We start from the raw sequence: 25,349 nt of genomic DNA on the forward strand, positions 1-25,349 counted from the left end.
TTAAAAACGGATAGGGTGTCTGCCGCCCGAACACAAACTGGAAGCTGATTCCACAAATGTGGAGCTTGATTGCTCATCACAGCTGCTGCTCGTGCTCTGAAACTCACCTGAGGAACAAGTTACACGCCGTCAGCGCTGAGACGTGATCCACCTTTGCTGAGTTCCGGATGAGAGCCACGTTCAACCTCATCCACCACAGCGGACCCGAGTTCCACTAAAGGCACGCCGGGAAGGGTTTCAGGAGCCACTCCACACTGGGCGAATCACTTCTGGGATCCTACTTTTGCCCGCCGAGTGGATTTAGCACGAGAGGGAGCAACTCTTGCAGAGATAAAGAGTCGGAAGTGTGGTCCCGGCTCTCCTCTCGCCGCCCTTCTCGCCGCTCCTCACACCGCGTATCGCCGCTCCTCTCCGCGCCTGTGCTACCGGCGGAGATGTAAAGTGGATTAAATAGCCGGTGTAACGCGGTGGGATTACCTTCTCTACTCTGCTGTGCTGCTATAGCTGAGGCCTGGTTCCACCTTGCTCCGGGAACAGCGTGGATACTGTTGTGCTGGACTGAGAGAATGGCGGGTGTCGTGTTTCTGTGTGCCTTTTCTTGGCTGTGCTGGACAAGGAGAAGATCGCTAGTCGTCCTGAACAATCTACTGGATTCGGGTATGTTCTGCCGCCCGCAGTGGACATCCCCTGTACAGTTTCAGAGGTGTTGCACAAACAATTGCTGGTTGCACTGTCGCGGACATTCATTTCTGAAAATGTTTGTCTTTCTCACATGCCTGCCACGATGGTCCTTCAGAATTGTTTTTTAAACTCTAATCTCACTTTCGCGAAGTTTGCTGGTGACTCTAGAACAGCTGACAATGTATGTGTGTTGATTAAGAGGAAAAGGTGCTTGGTATTTTTATTGTTGTTACTATCAGGAAATGTACAGCCAAATCCAGGTCCACCGAGCAGTATTAGTCAAATAGCTACTCCTGCTGATTTTATATCTAGATCTGGGCTAGGTTTAATTCATTTAAATGTGCGTAGTCTGTTATCTAAATTAGATTTTGTCCGTATTGGGGCGAGTTCGACTGATGCTGATGTCATTGTCTTATCAGAAACGTGGCTAGATAAATCCATTTTGGCCTCTGACATTTACATAAATGGTTACAGTGTATATCGTACTGACCGGCCTAAAAAAGGTGGTGGCGTTGCCATTTATGTGAAAAATAAGTTGTGTGTAACTAATATGGTTTCCAAATCTGTTAGTAAACAGCTCATGGTGGTGGGCTGCTACAGGGCCCCTTCGGCTGTCAAGGACTCTTTATCGTCATTGGCAAAACTGTTATCACAACTTTCCTACAAGGAAATAGTGCTGCTTGGTGATTTTAATTGGGACTGGTTAACTTCTGTGTCAGAGGATTTTAAAAACCTGTGTACCTCTTTGAATTTTACCCAGATTATAGACAGTCCTACTCGCCCAAATATTAAGTCCCCAAATAAATCCTCCTTAATTGATCTAATTTTAACAAATGTTCCACATAAATACTCATCTGTGGGAGTATTTGCTAATGATGTGAGTGACCACTGTGTTGTAGCCACAATTAGGGACACTAAGGTCCAAAAGGTTAAACCACGTATCATCACAAAGAGAGACAAAAAACACTTTGTGGAGCAGGGTATTTTACATGATCTGTTTGATTTTGATTGGGGTAGAATCAATTTGTGTGCTGATGTAGAAACTGCATGGTCTTATTTCTATCTTGGTTTTATGAAAATTATAGATAGACATGCACCTCTGCGTACATTTAGAGTGAAGGGACGAAACAATCCCTGGTTTTCTGCTGAGCTGTCCAGTCTCCTTCATGAGAGAAATAATGCTTGGGCTAAGGCTAGGAAATCAGGCTCAGAGGTAGAATGGCTACGTTTTAGGCAGCTAAGAAATAGCTTCACATCTCAAATAAAAAGTGCTAAATCAAAGTACTATTTGTCGGTTACCACAGAAAACCTGAATAATCCTAGGAAATTTTGGAAAGCCATAAAATCGATTTCCACTGGTGATATCCCAAATGAGCTACCTCCGTGCCTTACCACAGCATCTGGCACTATATCAGACAGGGCAACTATGCTAAATTGCTTTAATGAGCATTTTGTGTCTTGTGGCTCTCTGTTTGGCTGTGTGGCTCCTGTGAACGCTCCAATCCTTGACTCTGAACAATGTGGTCTGGAAAACCCTTTCAGTTTTACTCCTTTAACTATTGGTATTGTTCATGAAGCATTATCCAAGTTAGATCCTAGGAAACCGGCTGGCCCGGACAATGTAGAACCTTTCTTTTTAAAGATAGCTGCAGATTTTATTGCTCCACCTTTTACTTCTCTTTTTAACCTCTCCCTCAGCACGAACACAATTCCAAAAGTATGGAAGTCTGCTTATGTCTTGCCTTTACTGAAAGGAGGGGAGGCAACTATTTTAAATAACTATAGGCCAATCTCTAAATTGTCAGTTCTGGCTAAGGTGCTCGAACGCTTAGTGAGTGAACAAGTAAAGGAGTTTTTATGTATAAATGATATCCTGTCTAAACATCAGTCAGGATTCAGAAAGAAACACAGCACCATCACTGCGACAATGAAAGTGGTAAATGACATTACTACTATTTTAGATAATAAGCAGAGTTGTGCAGCTCTGTTTATTGACCTTTCCAAAGCATTTGACACCGTTGATCATCGCATTTTAAAGCAGAGGCTACTCAGTATTGGCATATCCAGCAATGCAGTGGGGTGGTTTGTGAACTACCTCTCTGAAAGGTCCCAATGTGTTCATTTTGATGGACTGTCTTCTGAATGGTTAAACATTTCTAATGGTGTACCACAAGGTTCTGTTTTAGGACCACTTTTATTCTCCATATATATTAACAGTGTAGGTGATAATGTGGATGAAGCTACTTTACATTTTTATGCGGATGATACTGTGATGTATTGTGCAGGTCCCTCCATTAAAGAGGCTGTTGTTAAATTACAAGCTGTTTTTAACACTATTCAGACTCAGCTCTCTGAATTAAAGCTTCTTTTAAATGTGGATAAAACCAAGGTAATGCTCTTTTCAAAAGCTAAAAAGACACCAGAGCCTGTTTTAGATATTGTAACTACGCAAGGAACAAAACTTGAAGTTGTTGCCTGTTACAAATACCTTGGTATCTGGCTTGATGATTGTCTCTCTTTTAAACTTCATGTCAATAACCTGCTTAAAAAACTGAGGGTTAGGCTAGGGTTCTTTTTCAGAAACAAGTCCTGTTTCTCGCTTGAGGCCAGGAAAAGGCCACTGTGACCTTTTTACCTGTGCTGGACTATGGTGATTTGTTGTATATGAATGCACCTGCCAATTACCTGAGCAAATTGGATGCTGCGTATCACAGTGCTCTGTGCTCTGTCACAAATTGTAAAGCGCTTACACATCACTGTACACTGTATACCAAGGCAGGTTTACCATCACTCTCTGTACGGAGGCTCAGTCATTGGTACACGTTTATCTATAAAGCTTTGTTGGGTAAACTCCCGTATTATATCTGCTCTCTGATAACACAGAGAGTTGCAAGCAGCTATTGTCTGAGGTCACATGATGTAGTCTTGTTAGATGTGCCAAGAGCAAGGACTGTCTTAGGTAAGACAGCTTTTATGTGCGCAGCTCCACTTGCTTGGAACAATCTTCAGCAATAATTGAAACTGAGCAATCTCATTCCTCTGCATGTTTTTAAAGCTAGGCTAAATGAAATGCTTGCTGATACAATGGGCACTTGTAAATGTCTATAACTATCCTGTAAATATAATGTATAATGTCCTTTATTGTTTTATGTTTCATGTGGAACCTATATGCTGCAGGTCTCCCTTGAAAAAGAGATCTATGATCTCAATGGGACCAATCTGGTTAAATAAAGGTTTGAAATGAAATGATAAGAAAAGGCTCTGGCTCCCATTGTACTTTTAGAGATTCTAGGAACAACCAACAACCCTGCATTCTTGGAACGCAATGCCCTAGTAGGACAGTAGGGTATAATGAGTTCTTTAAGGTAAGATGGCGCCTGCCCATTAAGGGCTTTGTAGGCGAGAAGAAGAATTTTAAATTCTATCCTGTGTTCTATAGGGAGCCAGAACAGGAGTAATGTGGTCCCTTTTCCTAACTCTGGTTAGTACACGAGCTGCAGCATTTTGAATCAGCTGAAGCGACTTGACTGACTTCTTGGTACTCCCTGATAATAAAGAGTTGAGCAGATTTTCTGTGACAAGGCAACCGGTAATTGTTTGTGCAACACATCCGAACCTTTGCAGGGGATGCCCACTTCTCAGAATGACTAGAGATCTTCTCATAGTCCAAAACAGTTAACAGGCACAACAGAATCCCGATATGGGCCATTTTCCCAGACCAGCACACAGTATCCGCGATGTTCCTGAAGCAAATCAGCACAGCAGCAAAAGACAGGCGAAAGCAGCAGTGTGGAAGCGCTCCGGTCCCTCCGTGGTATCCCCGGGGTGAAAGCAGGCCTCTGCAACAGCAGAACCAGGACAGGTGGAAAGCAGGCCAAGCCCGAAAACGTGGATCCACTCCGTCTCTCCGCGACGACTCCGGGGTAAATACCTCTCCAGTACAGCTGTACTCTACAGGTGGGAGCAGGCCTCCGTAGATTGCAGATCTAGGGCGGTGGAGATTGCAGATCTAGGGCGGTGGTGGCGAAGTCCATAGGGACTTGGCTTGGCAACTGGAAGGTCACCAGTTCAAGTCCCGGAAGGACCAAGTGCTACCGAGGTGTTCCCTAAAAACTGCTCCCCAGCTATGGGCAAATAGAAGGGGCAGATGGGGCTCATAGCCATGGAAGGCAACCCATCTAGGAGAACTAAAAACCAGGACTGAGAGGAGTTGCTCCCCCCAGTCCTTAATCAGCATAGTAAAGCCAACCATGAAGAACAAAGTCATCCCAAATCCTATACTTCCAGCGGATGGTGAACTGGCCAGATGTATGGAGAACCAGGATGACTGGAAGTGATGATGGAGGGCTCGTCTGAGGACGACCTAGAGAAAGATCGCAGGCAGCAACAGGTGGAGCCGCTCCGTCTCTTCGCGACGAGCAGGCCTCCGTAGATCGCAGATCGCAGGCAGCAACAGGTGGAGCCGCTCCGTCTCTTCGAGACGTCTCCGGGGGGGGAAATACCTCAGCACAGCCGTACTCGACAGGTGGGCCTCCGCAGATCGCAGACAACTAAAACTACTACTTGTATAAGCAGGGACGGCTAAATGTTTGTAAGCAGGAGAGCTAGATGCTAACAGATGCCAGATGCTAACAGGTAGTGGGAGCCTGTAAAAATTGCGAGTGAATGTGGGTTTGTGCATGTGCTCTTGCACAATATAATATCAGAAATATAGGCTGGCTTTACACCCACGGCCCTATCAGAAACGTTGCTATCAGAAACAATGCCCGACTGTTTTGGACGTAATATGCATTACATTAGCATCGCTAACACTCAGAGCTAACCTGTACTGGATAGAGCATGTGTGTGAAGAAACAGGAAATAAAAAGGAACTCACCTTGTGGTATAACCGGCAAGAGAGAAAGCCTTTGAGCTGCATAATGTTTCAGAAATAATCCTTGATAATCCATGATATGGCGTTTCATCACCGCAGAATCTGCCGGGAGAATCTCCCGCATGAGCTCAGCCCCCTCCTTTTTTTTAACGCTTTATACCCCAAATCAGCACTTTTGAAACAGGAAGTGAAATAGAGGGATATGAGGCATGGCTAGAATGGGTGATCTGTTTGGTATTTTGAGCAAAACACTTCATAGACATGTTTTTTATATATTTGTATATATCTGAGACATATGCTATTGCCTACAAATAGCATGATAGGTCCACTTTAAGGATATATGGTTACACTTTTAACTGTAGTTCTAGGTCAGTGGTTCTCAAACTTTTTCTGCCATTCCCCACTTTGAACAGGTGTGCCTTTTCAAGCCCCACCTGTCGGGGGCTACTTTTACTCCTCTCTTTTTTGTTTTTTGCAGTGTATATAGCACATTTTAACATTATGATATGCTTACCTTTAACCTTTGTGTGCTGTTTGGGTCTGTGGGACCCGTTTTCAGTGTTTACTAAAAGAACATGTATGCAATTTAATTATTTTAACCTGCTTTATTTTAAATGTTGAAGTTAAATGCATCAATCTCTTTGAGCACCAGATGAATTTATGGATACAGCTCTCAACACTCAGACGAAAGGGAGCTGTATACTTTCCAAACATCTTTAGAATATGATCACAACCAATAACAAATCTTTTGAACTTGTTTATTCTTATCTTATGTTACCTAGTTAGCATTCTTTCTTTTTATTTATGCATATTTTACTAATCACTCCCCTTTTAAAATGTTTTTTTCTTTTTCCACTGTCCTATATTCAGGGTTGGGAGGGTTACTTTGTAAATGTAATCAGTTACTGAATACTGAATACATGGCTCTGAAAGTAATCCGAACGTATTCCGATGACTTTTAGAATACTTTTTCTTTTTCCATAACAGATGGGTATGTTTTGGTGAACAGGAGACACGTATTTTACTGTTTTAATGGCTTATCAAGAACTCAAACACAACATCTTGGTGTCATTCTGGACAGCTCTCTCATTTGCAACACACATAAAAAACATCACACTGCATTCTTTGTACTGTCTTAAAACCTTTCCTTAGAATATGTTATGAATTGTAAGGTGTCCTTGGGTGCTTTGAAAGGTGCCCCTAAATACAATGAATTATCATTATTATTATTATTATTATTATTATTATTATTATCTGAAACTATGTAATAACTTTTAAAACTGTTTCCAGTCATGCATTCAGCAGCAGCAGGCCATTCACTTTGATTTGATCCCGTTATAAATGTCATAATTTCGACAATAAAGAAATGCTACATAAACGTTATCTTGCACATTTTATCTAATCATCTCCGTTTCTAACTTTCAATATATTTTAAAAGAGATCTCTCTCTCTCTCATCTGCGTGCGGGGGCGGGGCCTCACAGACACGCTGCATCTGTCTCTCGCTCACAGACATGCTGCAGCGATGTACAGTGTGCACACAGTTCTGCCGGTAATGAATATTACATTTTGTGAGGAAACTTTTCCACCAATAATTCCAATAAGTATTCCAAAATGTATTCACTTCAGGTTTACGAAAGTAACTGTAGGTACTCAGATTACTCGTTTTTCAAATGTAACGCCAGCTGAATACAATTTTTGTATTCTGATTACGTAACGCCGTTACATGTATTCCGTTACAACCCAACCCTGCCTATTGGAATGATTTCTTACTTTATTCTTCACAATATATTAAATAGATAAAGGTGTGCTCTCTCGCTTTCTTTCTCTGTCTCGCTCGCTCACAGAAGCTGTGTGGTCCTCCGTGGCGATGACGGCTTGCGTTAAAAAATAATAATAAACATATTTGTAAAGTGGGGGGACACAAACGGGATTTCGAAAAGTGTCACGGTTAAACTCCTTTATGATGAAGTGGTGAGGTGCCGCTCCACATTGCTTTTCTTCCCGACTGCAACGTGTGTGTGTGTGTGTGTGTGTGTGTGTGTGTGTGTGTGTGTGTGTGTGTGTGTGCAGGGGCGGACCTAGCACATTTGGTGCCCTAGGCGAGCTTCACCACTGCGCCCCCCCCCCCAAAAAAAATCAAAACATCTTAACAGTTATACAGTAAAGTAAGGCAAGGCAAGGCAAGTTTATTTATATAGCACCTTTCAACACAAGGCAATTCAAAGTGCTTTACAAAAAACGAAAGACATTAAGAAAATGGCATTTAAAATCAATCATTAAAAAGAAAAGATAATAAAAGAAACATTAAAAGATAAAGGTTACAGTGCAGTTTAAGATGTGAATCAATTAAAAGCAGCGACAAAAAGAAAAGTCTTCAGCCTGGATTTAAAAGTAGTCAGAGTTGCAGCGGACCTGCAGGTTTCTGGGAGTTTGTTACAGATAATTGGAGCATAATAACTAAACGCTGCTTTACCATGTTTAGTTCTGTCTCAGGGGACAGAAAGCTGACCAGTCCCTGAAGACCTGAGAGATCTGGATGGTTCATAATTTAGCAGGAGGTCAGACATGTATTTTGGGCCTAAACCATTCAATGCTTTATAAACCAGCAGCAGTATTTTGAAATCTATTCTTTGACACACAGGAAGGCAAGGCAAGGCAAGGCAAGTTTATTTATATAGCACCTTTCAGCACCAGGCAATTCAAGGTGCTTTACAAAAATGAAAGACATTCAGATAAAGGCATTTAAAAACAGTAAAAGATAATAAAAGAAACATTAAAAGAAAAACAAAAAATGAAAGACATTAAGAAAAAATACATGGATAAAAGTTACAGTGCAGTCTAAGATATGAATAGTTCAATTAAAAGCAGCGACAAAAAGAAAAGTCTTCTTGCTGGATTTAAAAGTAGTCAGAGTTGCAGCGGACCTGCAGGTTTCTGGGAGTTTGTTCCAGATACTTGGAGCATAATAACTGAACGCTGCTTCTCCAGGTTTAGTTCTAACTCTGGGGACAGGAAGCTGACCAGTCCCTGACGACTTGAGAGTTCTGGATGGTTCATAATTTAGCAGGAGGTCAGAAATGTAATTTGCATAGCTATGGTAACTTATTTTGTTGGAAGCCAGTGTAAAGACTTCAGAACAGGAGTGATGTGATCCACTTTCTTAGTGTTAGTGAGGACTCGAGCAGCGGCGTTCTGAATTAGCTGCAGCTTTCTAATAGATTTTTTAGTGAGACCTGCAAAGACACCATTACAGTAGTCCAGTCTACTGAAGATAAAAGCATGGACAAGTTTTTCCAAATCCTGCTGTGACAGTACTGCACCTTTATTTATTAAAAGCAAGAACAAGAGCTAAGAATAAATGTAAAGTGCACACTAAAGAATTAAAACAAACAACTTAGCTAACAAACAATAATAATAACAACAACAATAACAAACAATAAAAGAATGTGCAAATTTGCTTTCAAAGAAAATTAAGAAGAAATGTAAAATATGTTACACATATCAAATAATCAAAATATAATATGCTAAATAAACAAACAAATAAATACAAAACCTTTCACCTTGGCACGTTTCTCTTCTTCTTTTCTTCTGTTTTTATACTGCGCCCCGGATGGCTTTTGCCTCTTCATAGTTCTCTAACGTTAGTCTTTCTTTCCTCAACGCTTAATTTTATAAACACTTGACCGATACCCATCAATGCACAGCGCTCAAGCATGTTCTGACTGTGAACACCTAAAGCCGAGGCTCTTAGACCGACCGACCGTTTTAGATTTTTGGCTAATTTCCCCTTATGTTAGAATATTGTTTTTGTATGTAAGAATAATGGTTGCAGATATAGAGGGGTAAAAAAAGTAAAAGTAAAAAAAAAAAAGTTTTTGTTTTTTTTTGGGTCCAATTTTTGGCGCCCCCCTCTGGGAGGCGCTCTAGGCAACCACCTATATCGCCTGTAGGAAGCTCCGCCCCTGTGTGTGTGGCTGCTGCCTTCGGTGGGCCGCTGGCTCTGGCATAGGTGGACTTTCACAGCGCCGCATCCGCCACCGCAAACACCCGTTGCGAGTCTCCGGCTGTAACAGAACACTCCCGCCCGCGAGGACCAAGGTTCGACATTTATTTAAAACATTTATTTAAAAAATAATAATAATCTCCCGTTCATCGCGTCCATTCACGACCCACCTATCACCAGTGGGGCGCGCCCCACACTTTGAGAAACGCTGTTCTAGGTCAATTGAAGGGAACATTATTTTTACAATATCCACTTCTATATCATTAATAGTAAATATCCAGTGTATTATTGTTTGAATGTTTGGAACATGATATCATAGTTTTGATGAAGGGGTACTTGAAGGGGTGATTAAGCGGTAAATCAACTGTGGGGGAATGCTACTTCTGACAAAAAGGGTCTTAATGTATGAGGTTTGAAAACTTGAGCAAAACAGCAAAAATCATTTTGATAATCTGCTATAAAACTTAATCTTTTTCTAAGATTAAAGTTGCACATTTATAAAAAGAAAACTGTGATATTTTCTGGAATTAAAGTGGTTTATTAACCAGACCACATAAACTGCCGCTTTCCGTGTATAATGCCCGCAGTGGACCAAACCTAACCAAATTATACTTTGCAATTGGATTTAGCAGAGCTCAGGAAAAAGCATATTATCATACGCATCTGTATTTTGAAAAAGAAATGGGCCTCCTTTGATACACAAGCTATGCAAACCCCTGCAGTTATTGAGTCAGCAGAGCTTTGGCCACTTTTATACACTATGCGCCTCAGCCACATAGCTCACCATGGTCATGTTGCCACTGAATCCAGATTCTGAGCTATGCTTCTCCCTCAATTTGGATGGCTTCATGACAGGTGGTATGTCCGGCTTGTTCTGGCGAAGAGTCACAACAATGGTCAGGTTCTTCTCAAGGAGCTTCTCAGCCAGAAGGATACTGGTGAAGAAGTTGTCCATTGTGATATATAATAATATCGTACACTAGCAGCATTTGGCCAGTTCCTCCTGTGTAATTTGACATCAAATGAACTCTCTTCCTCACTAGTAATGGATGACAAGGTCAGGTAATGTTCAAATATTATGTACAGTTATCTTTCACAAGATATCAAATATCTCCTTAGTTAAAAGAAGTGTAAAATTAGACTTACATGAATCAGTCGTGCAAAAGCAGCCTGTTGAGTTGTGACAAGTTTGACGTGGGAAAAGTTGACCACGGTTAACATGTTCCTAACTGCAATCGTTTACAAATAAAAGCTTCCTATCAAATTCCAGAGTGAATACATGTTTGGTCCAAATCACTGCTAAAATTATTATTTATAACAAAAGTATTATTATAATATGTATTTTTTTCATTTTTATCACACTTGCATACATGGGTCATTTTTGACCCATGTATGTAAACCTGATGTAGAAATAGAAAACCAGTTTTAGTTCCTAAATTAAGAAAGGGAGAATGAAAATAATGATGTGTGGTGATCGAAAACAAGATAGTAAATGAATACTTGGAATATTAAATGATTCAATAAATTGATTTTCAAAAATATAGCTAAACACATTGTCGGTCAATACGGGTAATTTTTTTCCCATGTTGTCCCTTAGAAGGGTAGTGATACAAAAATGATTTTTATTCAAAAATTAAGAAAGGAAACCTGAAAGTAAGAAGTTGTGATGATCATAACAAGTTAATTGAGGAATACCTGGCATTTTGAATTGTTAAAGTAATTTGCTGCAAAGATATTTACAATTAAAACTCACTTGGGTCACTTTTGACCCATGTTGTTTATCAAAGGGTGCAGAAGAAAAAAACATACTGATTCGGAAGAGTAACTCTCTTAATCAGTATCTCAAAAAATGTAACCACAATTAAATTGACTCAGTTGTGTTTGCTTGCAGATTTTCGGGGATTTGAAGGACGACCGCATGGCCATGGGTTTCAGGAAAGCTCTGAACAAGAAAGAAGGCATCCTGGCCATCGGGGGCACCAGCGAGATCTCTAGTGAAGGAACTCAGCACTCAATCTCTGGTTAGTAAAGCTACACTTAAACTAATAGAATGATATGTTAGTGTACACTGTCCAATATCATGACAGAAGGGATCTGACTCTTAACTGAACTGTATTTCAGAGCAGGAACGCTACGCCTTCGCCAACTACATCAACTCTTCTCTGGCGGAAGATCCTGACTGTAACCACGTCCTGCCCATCGACCCAGAGACTGAAGCTCTGTTCAAAGCAGTGTCAGATGGCGTCATACTCTGGTAAACCTTAAAGGGGACCTATCATGCAAAATGTACCTTTGTACGTATTTTATACATGAATATGTGTCCCCGGTGTGTCAGGGAACTCACCATGTGTCAGAAAACACAACCCTCTCTCTTTTCTTCCATACCCCAAATCTCTAAAAACTGGGCTGCAACGGATCTGATACAGACTGATACAGATTTGAAAATAGTCTGACGTCAGTGACGAGGAGCTCCGCCTATATGGCCAACTCTCCACCAATCAGGGGAATGAGAGGTTGCCATGGCATGGTAACAGCATGGTAACATGACACTCGTAACTCGGCCCCCTCCTTTGCAGGGGGTGTGTTCAGTAGGGGTGTTGAAAATAATCGTTTCTACGATGCATTGCGATGCGGACGTGGACGATTCGGTCTCGATGCAGTGACGGAAGATAATCGGTTATAGAGTAGTAACGTTGCTTCCTGATTTTCCGGCCGCGGCTTTACTATAACGTTTTTTTCTGTCACTTTAATATCAAATCGGTCGGTGACGCAGAGATCAGGGAACATACGTGACAGCGGCACAGCAACACTGAGCAGTCTGCTTATCCACCAACACAAGAAACACCAGTCCAGAACCGACAACAGCAGGACCCGCTCTGAATCACTCCGTGCATGTCGCTGCGGCTCAGAGACACAGGGAGGGATTTATGTTTTTCAAAAATAATCGCGTTACAATCATGTCAGGTTTTGGTGGATTTAATTAAGTCTTGGATTGCAAAGTATGAATGTCCTCTAGCAATTTGCAGACGATATATACGTGTGTAAAGTTTGTGAAGGCAGGAGGAAAAAAGCTTCCGCGATCACCGTCTCCTCTCCGTTACTCCAAGCCCCGCCCCCTCCCTGAAAATAATGAGTGACAGGCTGATAGTGACCCGATAGAAACGTTGTTATTCACTTAATCACTGAGATATAATGAAGCTAATTTAATCTCATACATTCATGGGATTTATGTAACAGTAAGACAGAGAATGTAAGTGTGCACCCACATGCAGTATTTTTGTTTGTATATGCTGTTGTAAATACTCCTGTTGTCTGCTGTGTTCAGACTCAAGTCCTGTGTGTGATGCCAAATTCAGGACATTGAGAATGGAACAACTTCACACACGGAGGCTAGACCTATACAATTCATTTATTTTGGTTATAAATTAATGTCAAGACATTTATGTAATTGATTTCTGAAGCACTTTCTAAATAATAAAAAGAGAGTTCATATGTATTTACTGCATGTATGCATTGATGAAAATAAGCCATGTGCAGTAATATAGAAAATTGAGGATGCAACGCATTGGTATGAATCGTGATGCACCGTGATGCACCGGGATATCGAACCGAATCGAATCGTTGACAGGATAATCGTAATCGAATCGAATCGTGAGACCAGTGAAGATGCACAGCCCTAGTGTTCAGCAGCAGTGCATGCAAAGACCAGGGGTGGAGGAGAGCAAATATTGCGAAATGAGGCATGATCTGTTTGGTATTTTGAAAAAGAAAACGTATAAATATACCGTATATAGGTATGGCCCTACAATATATTATTCAAATATGATAGCTCTCCTTTAAGATGTCCCTGCCCAAACTCTATCAATAACACTAACGCATCACTTTCGTATTACTTGTTGTGATCCATCCTTTAAAAAAAGTGTATTCTTAATCGACGGGGCCTTGTCCGTTACCTTTACCCACTTTTCAGTCTGATTTTGAGGCTTTGTACCAGACTATTATGCTCATATGTTTTTCTCTCATGTTGTTTTTGCAGCAAACTCATCAACCTCTCTGTTGCTGACACCATTGATGAGAGAACCATCAACAAGAAGAAACTCACAGCTTTCACCACACAGGTTAGTTAGTTGCTTAACTAGATTTTCCACTGCTTATGTTGTTTTTAGTGTGATTTAACTTCATTGCATGTATCTTTGAAAACTATTCAACTATCAAATGTGGGATACAGTAGCATATTGTGGCTGTTAAAAGATATAGAACAATGAAAGCAATTTTCAAATCATTTATTATGGTGATGCCACCTTTATGTCTAAAACTACATCACTGATTTTACATTACTTCCATGAATGTGACACATATTTTGGCGTCTGTCGTCCATCAGGAGAATCTGAACCTGGCTTTGAATTCCGCCTCGGCCATCGGCTGCCAAGTAGTGAACATCGGAGCTCAGGATCTGAAGGAGGGGAAACCTCACCTGGTGCTCGGACTGCTCTGGCAGATTATCAAGATCGGACTGTTTCGCTGATATAGAGCTGAGCCGCAACGAAGGTGTGTACAAACACACAGTCACACTAGCCTGTTGACACAAAGCTAAAAGTAATGTGCCAAAACAGAAAAACTGCAAATGACAAAATCAGTCAACATGAAACATTTGTGGCATTAAATTCAAAACTTATAGCAAAGAAATGTTAATTATTGGCGTAGAGTGTTAACCAGACCCATGCTTGTTTTTTCCATGTGCAGCGATAGCGGCGCTGTTGGAGGAAGGGGAGAGTCTGGAGGACTTGATGAAGCTCAGTCCTGAGGAGCTGCTGCTGCGCTGGGCCAACTTCCACCTAAAAGAAAGTCGGAATGTCCATATCCAACTTTTCCGGAGATATTAAGGTAAGGAAATGTCTGAACCTCTCACCACCAAGCCTGGTGCAGGAATGAGTCCTTAAAACCTGGACATTTTGTTGGCACTTTAGCACTTCCAGTTACCTTGTTTCAGAGTAAATAGGTTTGTTGAGAATTGAGCTGCGGCTCGCCTCGAAAGTAGACGAGAATAGCCGATTGCAGCCGGGGGGAGGTCTCAAAAAGCTTGCCTGTAGTCGGACAGCTCGGAGTCGACTTGACTCGGTTTGCATTTATAAAGAATGCACAAATCGTTAACGTCAGATATGTACCAAGTAAATAATTTGGTTCTGCTCAAGATTAGATTCAACTTTATTGTTATTGCACAGATTACAGGTACTGAGACAACGAAATGCAGTCGGACAAAGTAGGCTTGTTTTGAGATGAGCGAGACCGACGCAGACCTGCGCAATTGCGACCGCCGTCTTGCTAGTGCGTTGCATGATGGTTAGCAAATTTGTCCGACTTGCTCTGGAGGCTCGACTACATGAGACGTTGAAATCTCACGGGACAAAGAAGCCGGCAGCCTTGAGAGTAGGGTTGGGGTACCGAGAACCGGAATCCGGTTCGGAACCGGTTCCAACATTTAGATTCCAACGGCATCATTTAGACATGTGAATTTCGGTTCCGATGCCTGAGGAAATGTTTCTCGCCGCTCTCCGTAGCCTACTGTATGACTGCGGCGGGGGGGGGAAATGTAGCGTTGGTACCTACACTTCCTACAGCGTAACCATGTTCGCCATGGCGCCAGAATCTGTGGAGGCGCTAGCGCTGACAGCTCTGGGAGAAAAAAAAAAATGTTTTGACCGTTGGGGCTCATCCTAATTTTCGGCCTTGATGTAACAACATTCATAATTAAGTAAATGTAACACCCTTTTCACCCCGGTTACACTTTTCATTTGCCTGTACGATGGGCGCTGTAAGTGATGAAAGTGGGGGAATGTTTGGCTTATCTTAGCTCACAGCCAAAGTGCGAGTGAGCGTGGAGCGAGCGTGGGAGAAAGGGAGGGTGCACCGGTACGCGCTGTTGTAACTTGTTAATAGCATCTGGTGCTAGCTGCTCTAACGGAAGAAGAAGATGTTTCTACAATGATGTGGAGGGAGAGTCCTCTCCAGTCAGACTGAGAGGCTCAGTGAGGTAAAGGACTCTGAGTGTTTAGATAGTTCACTTTAGTCTAAGTTATCTCAGTGGGTCTCAAACGTTTTGATCACAATTTAATGTAAACACATATTTCCAAGGCACTCCTTTATAATTATTGGGATAAAACAGGTTTGAAATCATTCCAATGTATACTATAGACAGTAAACCAGACATATCGTTTTAAACTGGAGAGATAAAAACATATGCATAAATAAAATAGTAAAATAAGAATATGAATGAACAACAAAATAAAATACATTACATGTATTTGTTATTGGCTATGGTAGGTTGTGTTCACATACTTATTTAATTATTAAAATGGTAAACCGATCTTTTTCATATGGGTGTTTGGAGTTGTACCCCCTAGTCTCTAGTAATTCTGCTTAAAGTGCACCAGATTGAAGAATTTTACTTTAAAAATGTTCAAACATTTCTTCCAGGTATGCCTGAGAAGGCAGATATGCTTTTTTTTTCTCAACAAGAACTGTTCTTTAAAGTTGGACTGTTGCACTGTTGTAGCTTCAGTGGTTCTCAGGGTTACAGTTACATAGCAGTGAATATAAACAGACTGATTAATGTGAATATTACTGTAAACTAACCTGTGTAAAAGTTTCTCGAATAAATGTCATTTTTTTGTTGGAAGAAGCATGTATCATTTTTTTATCCTGCCCCTCAAAGAGTAGGAATGTGAGAACCGTTAAGAACCGGAATCGAAAGTAGAATCGGAATCGGAATCAGAATCGTGGAAATTCAAACGATACCCAACCCTACTTGAGAGCGAGGTGGAGCAGGTTTCTCTCCACGAGCTGCAGAAGCGAAATGCTTGATGGGAAACGACTCGCTGTTATATCGAGCTGAGCGCTCATTGGTGGTTTTGACCCATGCGGTGATGAAAACTCTCCAATTGGCCTCCGCAAAAGTGTATTAGTGGTTTTGTGTCAGTTTTACGTCGCCACTGGTCCATTCCCATTTTTCATCATTGTCCACAATTCCACCAATCATCATGAAATTAATATCTATATATTTTATACTATACTTGCACTGCTTACCGTTTTCATACTTTATATATCTTAGCATATTCATACACACTGTTAATACTGTTCATACTGCTCACAGGCTACTGTGTACATCTAGTGTATTCATACCCCTCACTGTTTATTCATCATTCAATTCATTCTATATTTATTCTGTAGATTGTGCACATTACTTTTCACTTTACTGCTTTTTGCACTCCTGGTTAGAAGCTAAACTGCATTTCGTTGTCTCAGTACCTGTAATATGTTGCATAACAATAAAGTTGAATCTAATCTTGAGCAGGAACAAATGTATTTACTCAGTACATATCTGAAATTAACGATTAAAAACACGTGTGCATTCTTTATAAATGCAAACCGAGTCAAGCCGACTCCGAGCTGTCCGACTACAGGCAAGCTTTTTGAGACCTCCCCCGGCTGCAATCGGCTATTCTCATCTACTGTTCGAGGCGAGCCGCAGCTCATCTCAAACAAGCCTAATTACTAACCATCATGCAACACACTAGCAAGACGGCTGTCGCAATTGCGCAGGTCTGCGTCGGTCTCGCTCATCTCAAACGAGCCTAATAGCTTAGACCTAAAAGGTGGTTAATTGAATCTACCGATGTTGTCAACATTGACATTAAAGGACATCGTGCATAGAAGACATCAGCGTGTGAAATAATTTTACAAGTTGCCAGCTTATTCGTGGTGAAATTAAAGTAATTGGACCCTGGTTTAGTTCGGATTTTAGCTGTAAACTTCTGCCGATTTAATCTCAGCTTCAAAAAATCATCCTTCTGAAGAAACAGTATCATAATCTTTAGTTTGAAAGCTTATTTTCTGAAATAATCAAAATTCCAATTGAGAAATCATATTGTCTTTTGTTGAGGGAACCAGTGTGAAGCTAACTTCCTGGTAAGCCTACAAAAATATGCTATCTGCAGCGCGAAACCCCCACTGAAACTCTCAGGGTCTCACCTGTGTCCATATCTTGTTTTTTTCTGCCATTGTCTTTGTGTTAGGATTTTAGTTAATTATGAACTAAATATCTTTAGTATTTTGTCTCATCTCACTGAGTTTGTGTATCTGTTATTCAGGACTCCAAGGGCGTACTTCCACCTGCTCGAGCAGATTGCTCCGAGACGGCACCCAAGAGGACGTTCCATCCACGGATGAGATCGACATGAGTGGTGTTTATGTAAGTTGTTGAGCCATTCGTTTATGTATATATGCAAGTTTTCATCTTAAAGAAGCAAAGTCTAATACTGTATGTATGTTAATTAATGTATCTTTTATATTTGAATTAGTCTTTAATTACTCAGACCATTAGGAGAAAACAAACATGGCCACAGAAAGTGTTTTACAATGTTACGATGTTCTAACCCTAACTCTAACTCAAATGGATGTCATGCATGCCAATGCCAGTTTTACCCAACCCAATATACATGTGTGTGTGGTCTCCAGGAGAAGGACCTCAGTAAGAGAGCGGAGTGTATGCTGAAACAGCCGACGCCTCGGCTGCAGACAGTTTGTGACGGCAACTGATGTCGTGAGCGGGAACTCAAAGCTCAACATGGCCTTCGTAGCCACGCTCTTCAAACAACACACCCGGCTCTCACCAAACCAGAGAACCAGGAATGGAATCTGGAGGGTAAGCATGGACGATAATCCTCCCTCGCACTGATACATTACTCACGTCAATCCATGGAGGTGTAGAGAACTGGACTCAGCTTGGAGGCTGGGCATCGTTCATGCCTTTGAAGTTTCTCAGTGACGCCTGAAGCCAAAATGGCCTGACTTGAGAACATTAATCCTGATCATCCAGGGTTTTTGGGCCCATAATGCACCTCATTTTCGCTAAGCCTCGCCTCCAATCGCTTCATCACTAGGCTCAGTCAAATCAATGGAGAGGGAAAATAACTCTAATAATTTATATAAGGGCTGACAAGGGGTTGTTTAATAAAAAAAATTATATATATGCTGATTTACAGACATCTCTTTCCCAATTTAAGTCAATGGGAAAAGCCAAGCCCTCAGAAAGCAAATTTTTGTATTAGCCAAACCGTGGTACTACAACTTCCGTGATTTCGTTGGGCCTAAAAATACGCTTTGCCATTGACTTACATTGGGAAAGAGACGTCTGTAAATCAGTGTATAATTGATACTGCGTATTGGAGGTGAGGTTTAAGCAAATCACAAGTGCGCATGCTCTATGGGGCCCGACACAGTTACTATTGCTCTCTTGAGTTCAGGCCATTTTGGGCTTCATGCCACCACTGAGAAACTTTCTTAGGATTCACCAGGGTCCCGCCTCCAACACTGTATCCAGTTCTCTTTATACATCCATGGCTCCTTCATGAAGTAAATAAAACTTCCTGTGCAGCCCTGAGTCGAGTCCTTATATCATCTCTGAAGGTGAGACCAGAGAGGAGAGAACCTTCAGGAACTGGATGAACTCTCTGGGAGTGAATCCTCATGTCCACCATATCTACGGGTCAGTACCCCTCTGTGTGAAGGGACTTTAGCTTTGTGTTGACTGTCACTGTTTAAATGCATGCATGTGTGTTATAATGCAGGGATCTGATGGATGCCATGGTGATCCTCCAGCTTTATGAAAGGATTAAGGTGCCAGTGGATTGGGACAGAGTCAACTTGCCTCCATTCAAGGGAGTAGGAGGAGGACATTTAAAGAAGGTACACGTACATACTACCTTCAAACTCCTACTGAAGTCAGGATACAATTAAATGAAGTATGAATGATTCATCCTCAAAATGTATTATTAAAGTGAATGTATCATACATGTTTACAGATATTGTATAACTTGTATGATTAGGGAAGTCTTGATAAAAAAACAAAACAATATATCCCATGTGCTTCAAACTAAATCCTTGATTTTTGTTTGCATACTGTTTTTAGTTGATTTCCTCTCTAATATCTATTTTATTTTGTTGAAAAAGGTTCTCCTCTAAAGATTACAATTGTACATGTCATGATAATGTTTTAATTAACCTTCACGGAGTATCAACTTTAACTGGAGAGAGCTTGAACGCACCATTACGTAATCTGTTCACCAGCTGCTAACAGCTAATGCTAACTTAATCACAATCAGGAAAAAGTCTGTCTTTTGAGTGCAATCCTAAAAATTGTATTTCTACCATCCCCGGGACAACATCTTATCCCTCACATTAGCTTAGAAAAAACAGTCCAGAGTAGGTTCGAAGTTTCCGTCCTCTTGACTTCCCTTGTGAACCAACAATGTAAACAAGGGTTAGAGTCAATACATTAAAAACGATTCCGATCTAATTAAATATGGTTATGTTCCAATTACATATTATGGTTGGGACAGGGAGGTTCAAATACCCTAAGTTACTCTAAAGCAGGAGCCACTACATAAAGTGTGTCTGATATAATTTAGAAAAGGTGATATAGTCATTTCCCGAAACATACAGACCGTGTGTGTGTGGTGTGTGTGTGTGTGTGTGTGTGTGTGTGGTGTGTGTGTGTGTGTGTGTGTGTGTGTGTGTGTGTGTGTGTGTGTGTGTGTGTGTGTGTGTGTGTCCAACAGAGGGAAAACTGTGCCTATGCTGTGGAGCTGGGAAAGACGAAGGCTGGTTTCTCTCTGGTGGGAATTGGAGGACAGGACCTGTACGATGGAAATCCAACTCTCACTCTGGCTCTGGTGTGGCAGCTGATGAGGAGGTGATTTAATCTCTCAACTGTGAAACTTCACTTTTTCACGTGCTTATTGACATTATTTTAGAAAATCACCAGAAACTAGAAAAAAACCCACTTTCAGACTCTAAAGATTTGAGTTGCTATACAGCCTGAAGCAGGTAGAGGGCGCTGAAAGGCTATCACTTCCAACATGTTAATTCCTTTTAGTGATGCCATAGAGAAAACAACCTCACTCAGAAATACTCCGCTTTGTGATAGAAAGCAATCGGGTTTATGGCAAATGTAGCATTGATTTTGTACGATTTTTTTCATATAACTTATACAACGTACAGAATTGTTAGGTTACCAGCCAAAATGAGTTTCTCCTTCTACATCAGTTACAGCTAGATATTATCAAATGTTGTACTGTAATAAAGTCCCTAACTATTTCAGTAAATGATTTTACCCCAAGCTCCATACTTCACCAAAAGTATGATTTTATTTGATTGCTGATATTCTAATGTATGCTCTTATAATCCCTGCAGGTACACGTTAAATGTTCTGGAGGACCTGGGAGAAGGAGAAGTAGCGGGAGATGAGTTGATCATTTCATGGGTCAACAAGACGCTGGCTGAGGCCGGCAAGAGTTCCTCTATCAAAAGCTTTAGGGTCAGTTTTACTTTAATATCTACTGTAGCCCTTCTTAGGGTACATTTGGCTTATAATAAGTCCGAAGTAAACAGTCAAGCTAGAACACATTCACAGACCCTTTAGCATTCTTTTCCATCACACTTTAGATACAAAGTCCTGGCTTGAAAATTGTAAAATTATAGTTCAATTTTTTCCACCAGAGTAATCAGGTCTGTCACGTTTGCAATGCTTCTTTCTTTGGTTTCTACTAGTGTTAATGCTACTGTATTATGTGTTTGATGTAATGCATCACAACCTGATTATTGACATGTCAGAGACTGTGAAAAAACACAGCTCTTTGTTTACCAAAAATAATGAAATTGTTCACAGTTTTATTTTAAAGAAACAGTAGTGCTCTGTTAACAGCCTAGTTGTTTTGAGTGTATTTGTCATTATGTGGAGTATACAAGTGTGACCTGTGTGTGTGACCTGTGTGTGTGTGTGTGTGTGTGTGTGTGTGTGTGTGTGTGTGTGTGTGTGTGTGTGTGTGTGTGTGTGTGTGTGTGTGTGTGTGTGTGTGTGTGTGTGTGTGTGTGTGTGTGTGTGTGTGTGTGTGTGTGTGTAGGATAAATCCATCGGTACCAGCATGCCGGTTCTGGAACTGATCGATGCCATCCAGCCGTCCAGTGTGAACTTTGAACTGGTTCAAACAGGAACTCTGTCAGCGGAAGACCAACTCAACAACGCCAAGTAACCGCCGCCTGCTTTCCTCTGACTGTGGCTGGGTTTAAGCTTCACATTAGATCTGTGAAAAAACCTTCAGCCTGCAGTGGGATATTATTTAGTGCATACTATGTATGGATAAAATAAAACATAGGAAACTAAAAAATATATATATATAATATATATATATATATATATATATATATAATATATATACCTGTGCTCAGGATTTTTGAAATACTCAAAATAAAAATATTTTAGCTTAAAGAAGTGATTATTAAATGATAGGTCCAAAACACAGAAGAAAGGCTAGATTGAAACACAATTTCCCAGATATGTTCATTTTTATATTGTTGTGTCTCATTTCCATTATATAAAGGTGATTAAAACATATATAATTATTGTGTATTCACAGATATAAAACCGATAATATAAAATATATAAGATTGTATTTTGCGATTGGAACACTATCAAAAAGATGTTAACTATAAAGAGAAACAAACATTTAAAATAATAATATAAAATAAAAAAAATTACCAAAATAAAAAATGATGGATAGGAGAGAAACGAGTCAGAAGTCAGCACTCTTTTTACTTTTCAGTGGCTGTAACTTTGAAAGCTCACATGGTACATCTAACATGCATTTGCTGCAAATACAAGTAACAAGATAATACAATGAATGTCACAGATATAATTTGTTGCCATAGCGATCCTAACTATGACCCTTTCCTGCACCAGGTATGCCGTTTCCATGGCGAGGAAGATTGGAGCTAAAGTGTACGCCCTGCCTGACGACCTGGTGGAGATCAACCAGAAAATGGTGATGACCATCTTCGCCTGCCTGATGGGGCGAGGCATGAAGAGGGCTTAAAGGACACACACGCACACACGTGCACACGCGCACACACACACACACACACACACACACACACACACACACACACACACACACACACACACACACACACACACACACACACACACACACACATACACACACACACACACACACACACACACACACACACACACACACACACACACACACACACACACACACACACACACACAAATATACACACTGACATTTTGCCTGTGTGACTGGATTAGACATGAAGAGATGAGCTGTGTTGTTTAGTTTTTTAAAGCGGTTATTCTGCATTAAGCCAAAATAGAAGTATCACTTTAGTCATCTTTTGTGAATTCCGTTGTCAATAATCAATAATGACACCTGTGTATGTTGACACAAACAATAATGATCATGTTTTGGCTCCAAAGGACTTTCAATTTTCAAAATGGTTGTGGAATTTTGCAGAAAGTTGAGACTTCTATAACAGCTACCTGGTAAATATGAGTTTTTTTATGAATCTCAGTTTTGCTTTAACTGATTAGTAGTGCCACATTAAAAGAGTACTGCTCATAGTTATGAACATAAGTGTGAATGTGTTTGTCTAGACTGGGTCTGCGCAGTGCATTCTGGGAGGGACTCCTGCCCCGCTATGACCCTGTTGAGGGGTAATTCTGTCCATGAAATAAATGAATACATTAAGGTTTTTTTTGTTATGCAAAGGCAGTGTCACATGGGGATTTTAAGACAATAATCACTTAGACCTCGCAGCCCTGTACATTATTTTATTTGTTTCTCCTATTAATGTTATTTCTTAAACTGTACTGACAGGACTAACATTTCCCCGGCTGCATTGCCTTTAATCTCCCCATGTGTCACAGCTCATGATCGTCCTGCTGTATCTCCAAATGTGCCAGCCAAACCACCAAATGAGCATTAAATGAACCTAAGCCATAAAATGATATTCTTTAATGAATACCTTTTGGCCTTTTTTTTATACTCCCAAAGCTGTGCAGGATAATATGAAGTGCAATGTTTTCACACTGGAAGATCTTTAACTCAGTATATTATGAAACAACAAATCCGGGGGTATTAAATTGTTAAAACAAATGCATAAGAACCCTTAAAATTGCATTATTTGCACCTTCAAAATTCCCTTAAACCCTAAAACAGTTGATTTGATAATTAGTGAGAATTTATTTTCTACATTGTGGACATTGCATTTCTAACTTGTCAAAGCTGCTACTGCTAAATATGAACTCAATACAAGACATTATAACAGAAGAGAACATCTACATTTCCATGAGCTGTTAAAACTGGTCCATGTTTAAAATGTCAGGGAACATGTGTTTGTTGCTGACAAATATTGTTGTCCTAATGTCGCGGGTCCATTTGTGGATATGTTAAAAAGTGATCCAGGTTTGATGCTGCTGATGTTCACATTCCACTTTGTTCTTGTATACATTTTCGATTGGCCCTCTGGAAAGCCACTGTTGGCATAAATGTTGCTTCACATGATAGCAATACTTTTAATACTCAGTATGTTTGAACATATCGATTATGTTCAATAAAATAATTGTTCCATACATGTTTGTTCATTTGTGTCACTTTTTTGTCTTGAGGGCGACTTGATAATTCAATATTAGAGTTATAATGGACTGTAGATTTACTTCAAAGTATACCATAATTAAAAAAAGGTTTTTACAATTTACAGATTAATCCAGAACTTCTCAATTAGAGAGAATGAGAATTGCCTCAGCCATTGTTTTTCAAGTTTTTTATTTTAATGTGATCAAAACAGTATTTTACATACTTCAATATCTCCACTACAATCTGCCTTACCTTTTTTGCTATACACCAATGTATGTGGTAAATATGGGCTGCTAGGCAGAATCAGCCCGCTGTGCTGAGCAGCAACAGAGACAACGGCTGGGTTGATAAAGGAAAGAAGGCTGTTGCCATGTCAACAGTGTGGCTGATATGACATAATGATGGTGGTGTGGATATTAGCAGTCTTAAGAGGCAGCTGTTGAGTTTAAGGGATGTGTCCTGGCTCTAATCCACCAATTATTTGTGCCATTCAATCTTAAACCCAGATCCAGGCTTTTTCTACAAAGATCTGGCCTTTTCTACCCAGATGTGTTCTTATTCTACCAAGATCTAGTCTTATTCTTCCAAGATCTGGCATTATCGTTTACATTTTACCGACATCCATTCTATTTCCTCCAAGATGCTGTCGTCTTCTACCCAGATCTATAATTTGTCAACCAAAATCTTGCTTTTTCTACATAAATACTGTCCTATGATTACAAGATCCTATATTTTCGGAAAAAAAAACTCTTCCTCTTTCCATGTAGATACAGTCTTATTCTAACAATATATAGTCTTATTTTTACCAAGATCCAGTCTAATTCTACTAAGATATGACCTCTTTAACCCAAATATGGTCTTTATTTTACCAAGATCCATTCTAATTCCTCCAAGTTACAGTTGTCTTCCACCCAGATCTAGTATTTTTTTACCAATATACGACCCTTTTTACCCAGATACAGTGTTATTATATCCAGATTTGTCCTTATTTCTCAGGGATACAGATGTTTTCTATCCAGATCTGGCCCTATTCTACCAAGATCCAGTCTTTTTTTTTATCAATATGTTTATTGATTTTCAGCATACAAAAAAATCACATACATAGGACGAAGACATAGAGCCAAAAGCAATACATACATATACACAGGACAACTACATTACATTAAAGAAAAAATAACAACACTAAATTAAATTGGTACATACAACAAGGGCACTTTAATACATCGGCAACCATCCAGTTTTCCAGCAATAGGACCCTATTTCTGCAGAGGCTATCACAGTAATTTACATTTTAA

General features: G+C 40.3%; 1 pseudogene; it reads left to right on the forward strand.

Annotated features, from left to right (window-relative positions):
• Window positions 1–24,009, forward strand: part of LOC117453324 (plastin-3-like) — a 43,404-nt pseudogene extending 19,395 nt beyond the window's left edge.
• The last annotated feature ends 1,340 nt before the right edge of the window (window positions 24,010–25,349 follow it).

This window comes from Pseudochaenichthys georgianus, chromosome 10 (genome assembly GCF_902827115.2).
Source record: "Pseudochaenichthys georgianus chromosome 10, fPseGeo1.2, whole genome shotgun sequence".
Taxonomy (NCBI): Eukaryota; Metazoa; Chordata; class Actinopteri; order Perciformes; family Channichthyidae; genus Pseudochaenichthys; species Pseudochaenichthys georgianus.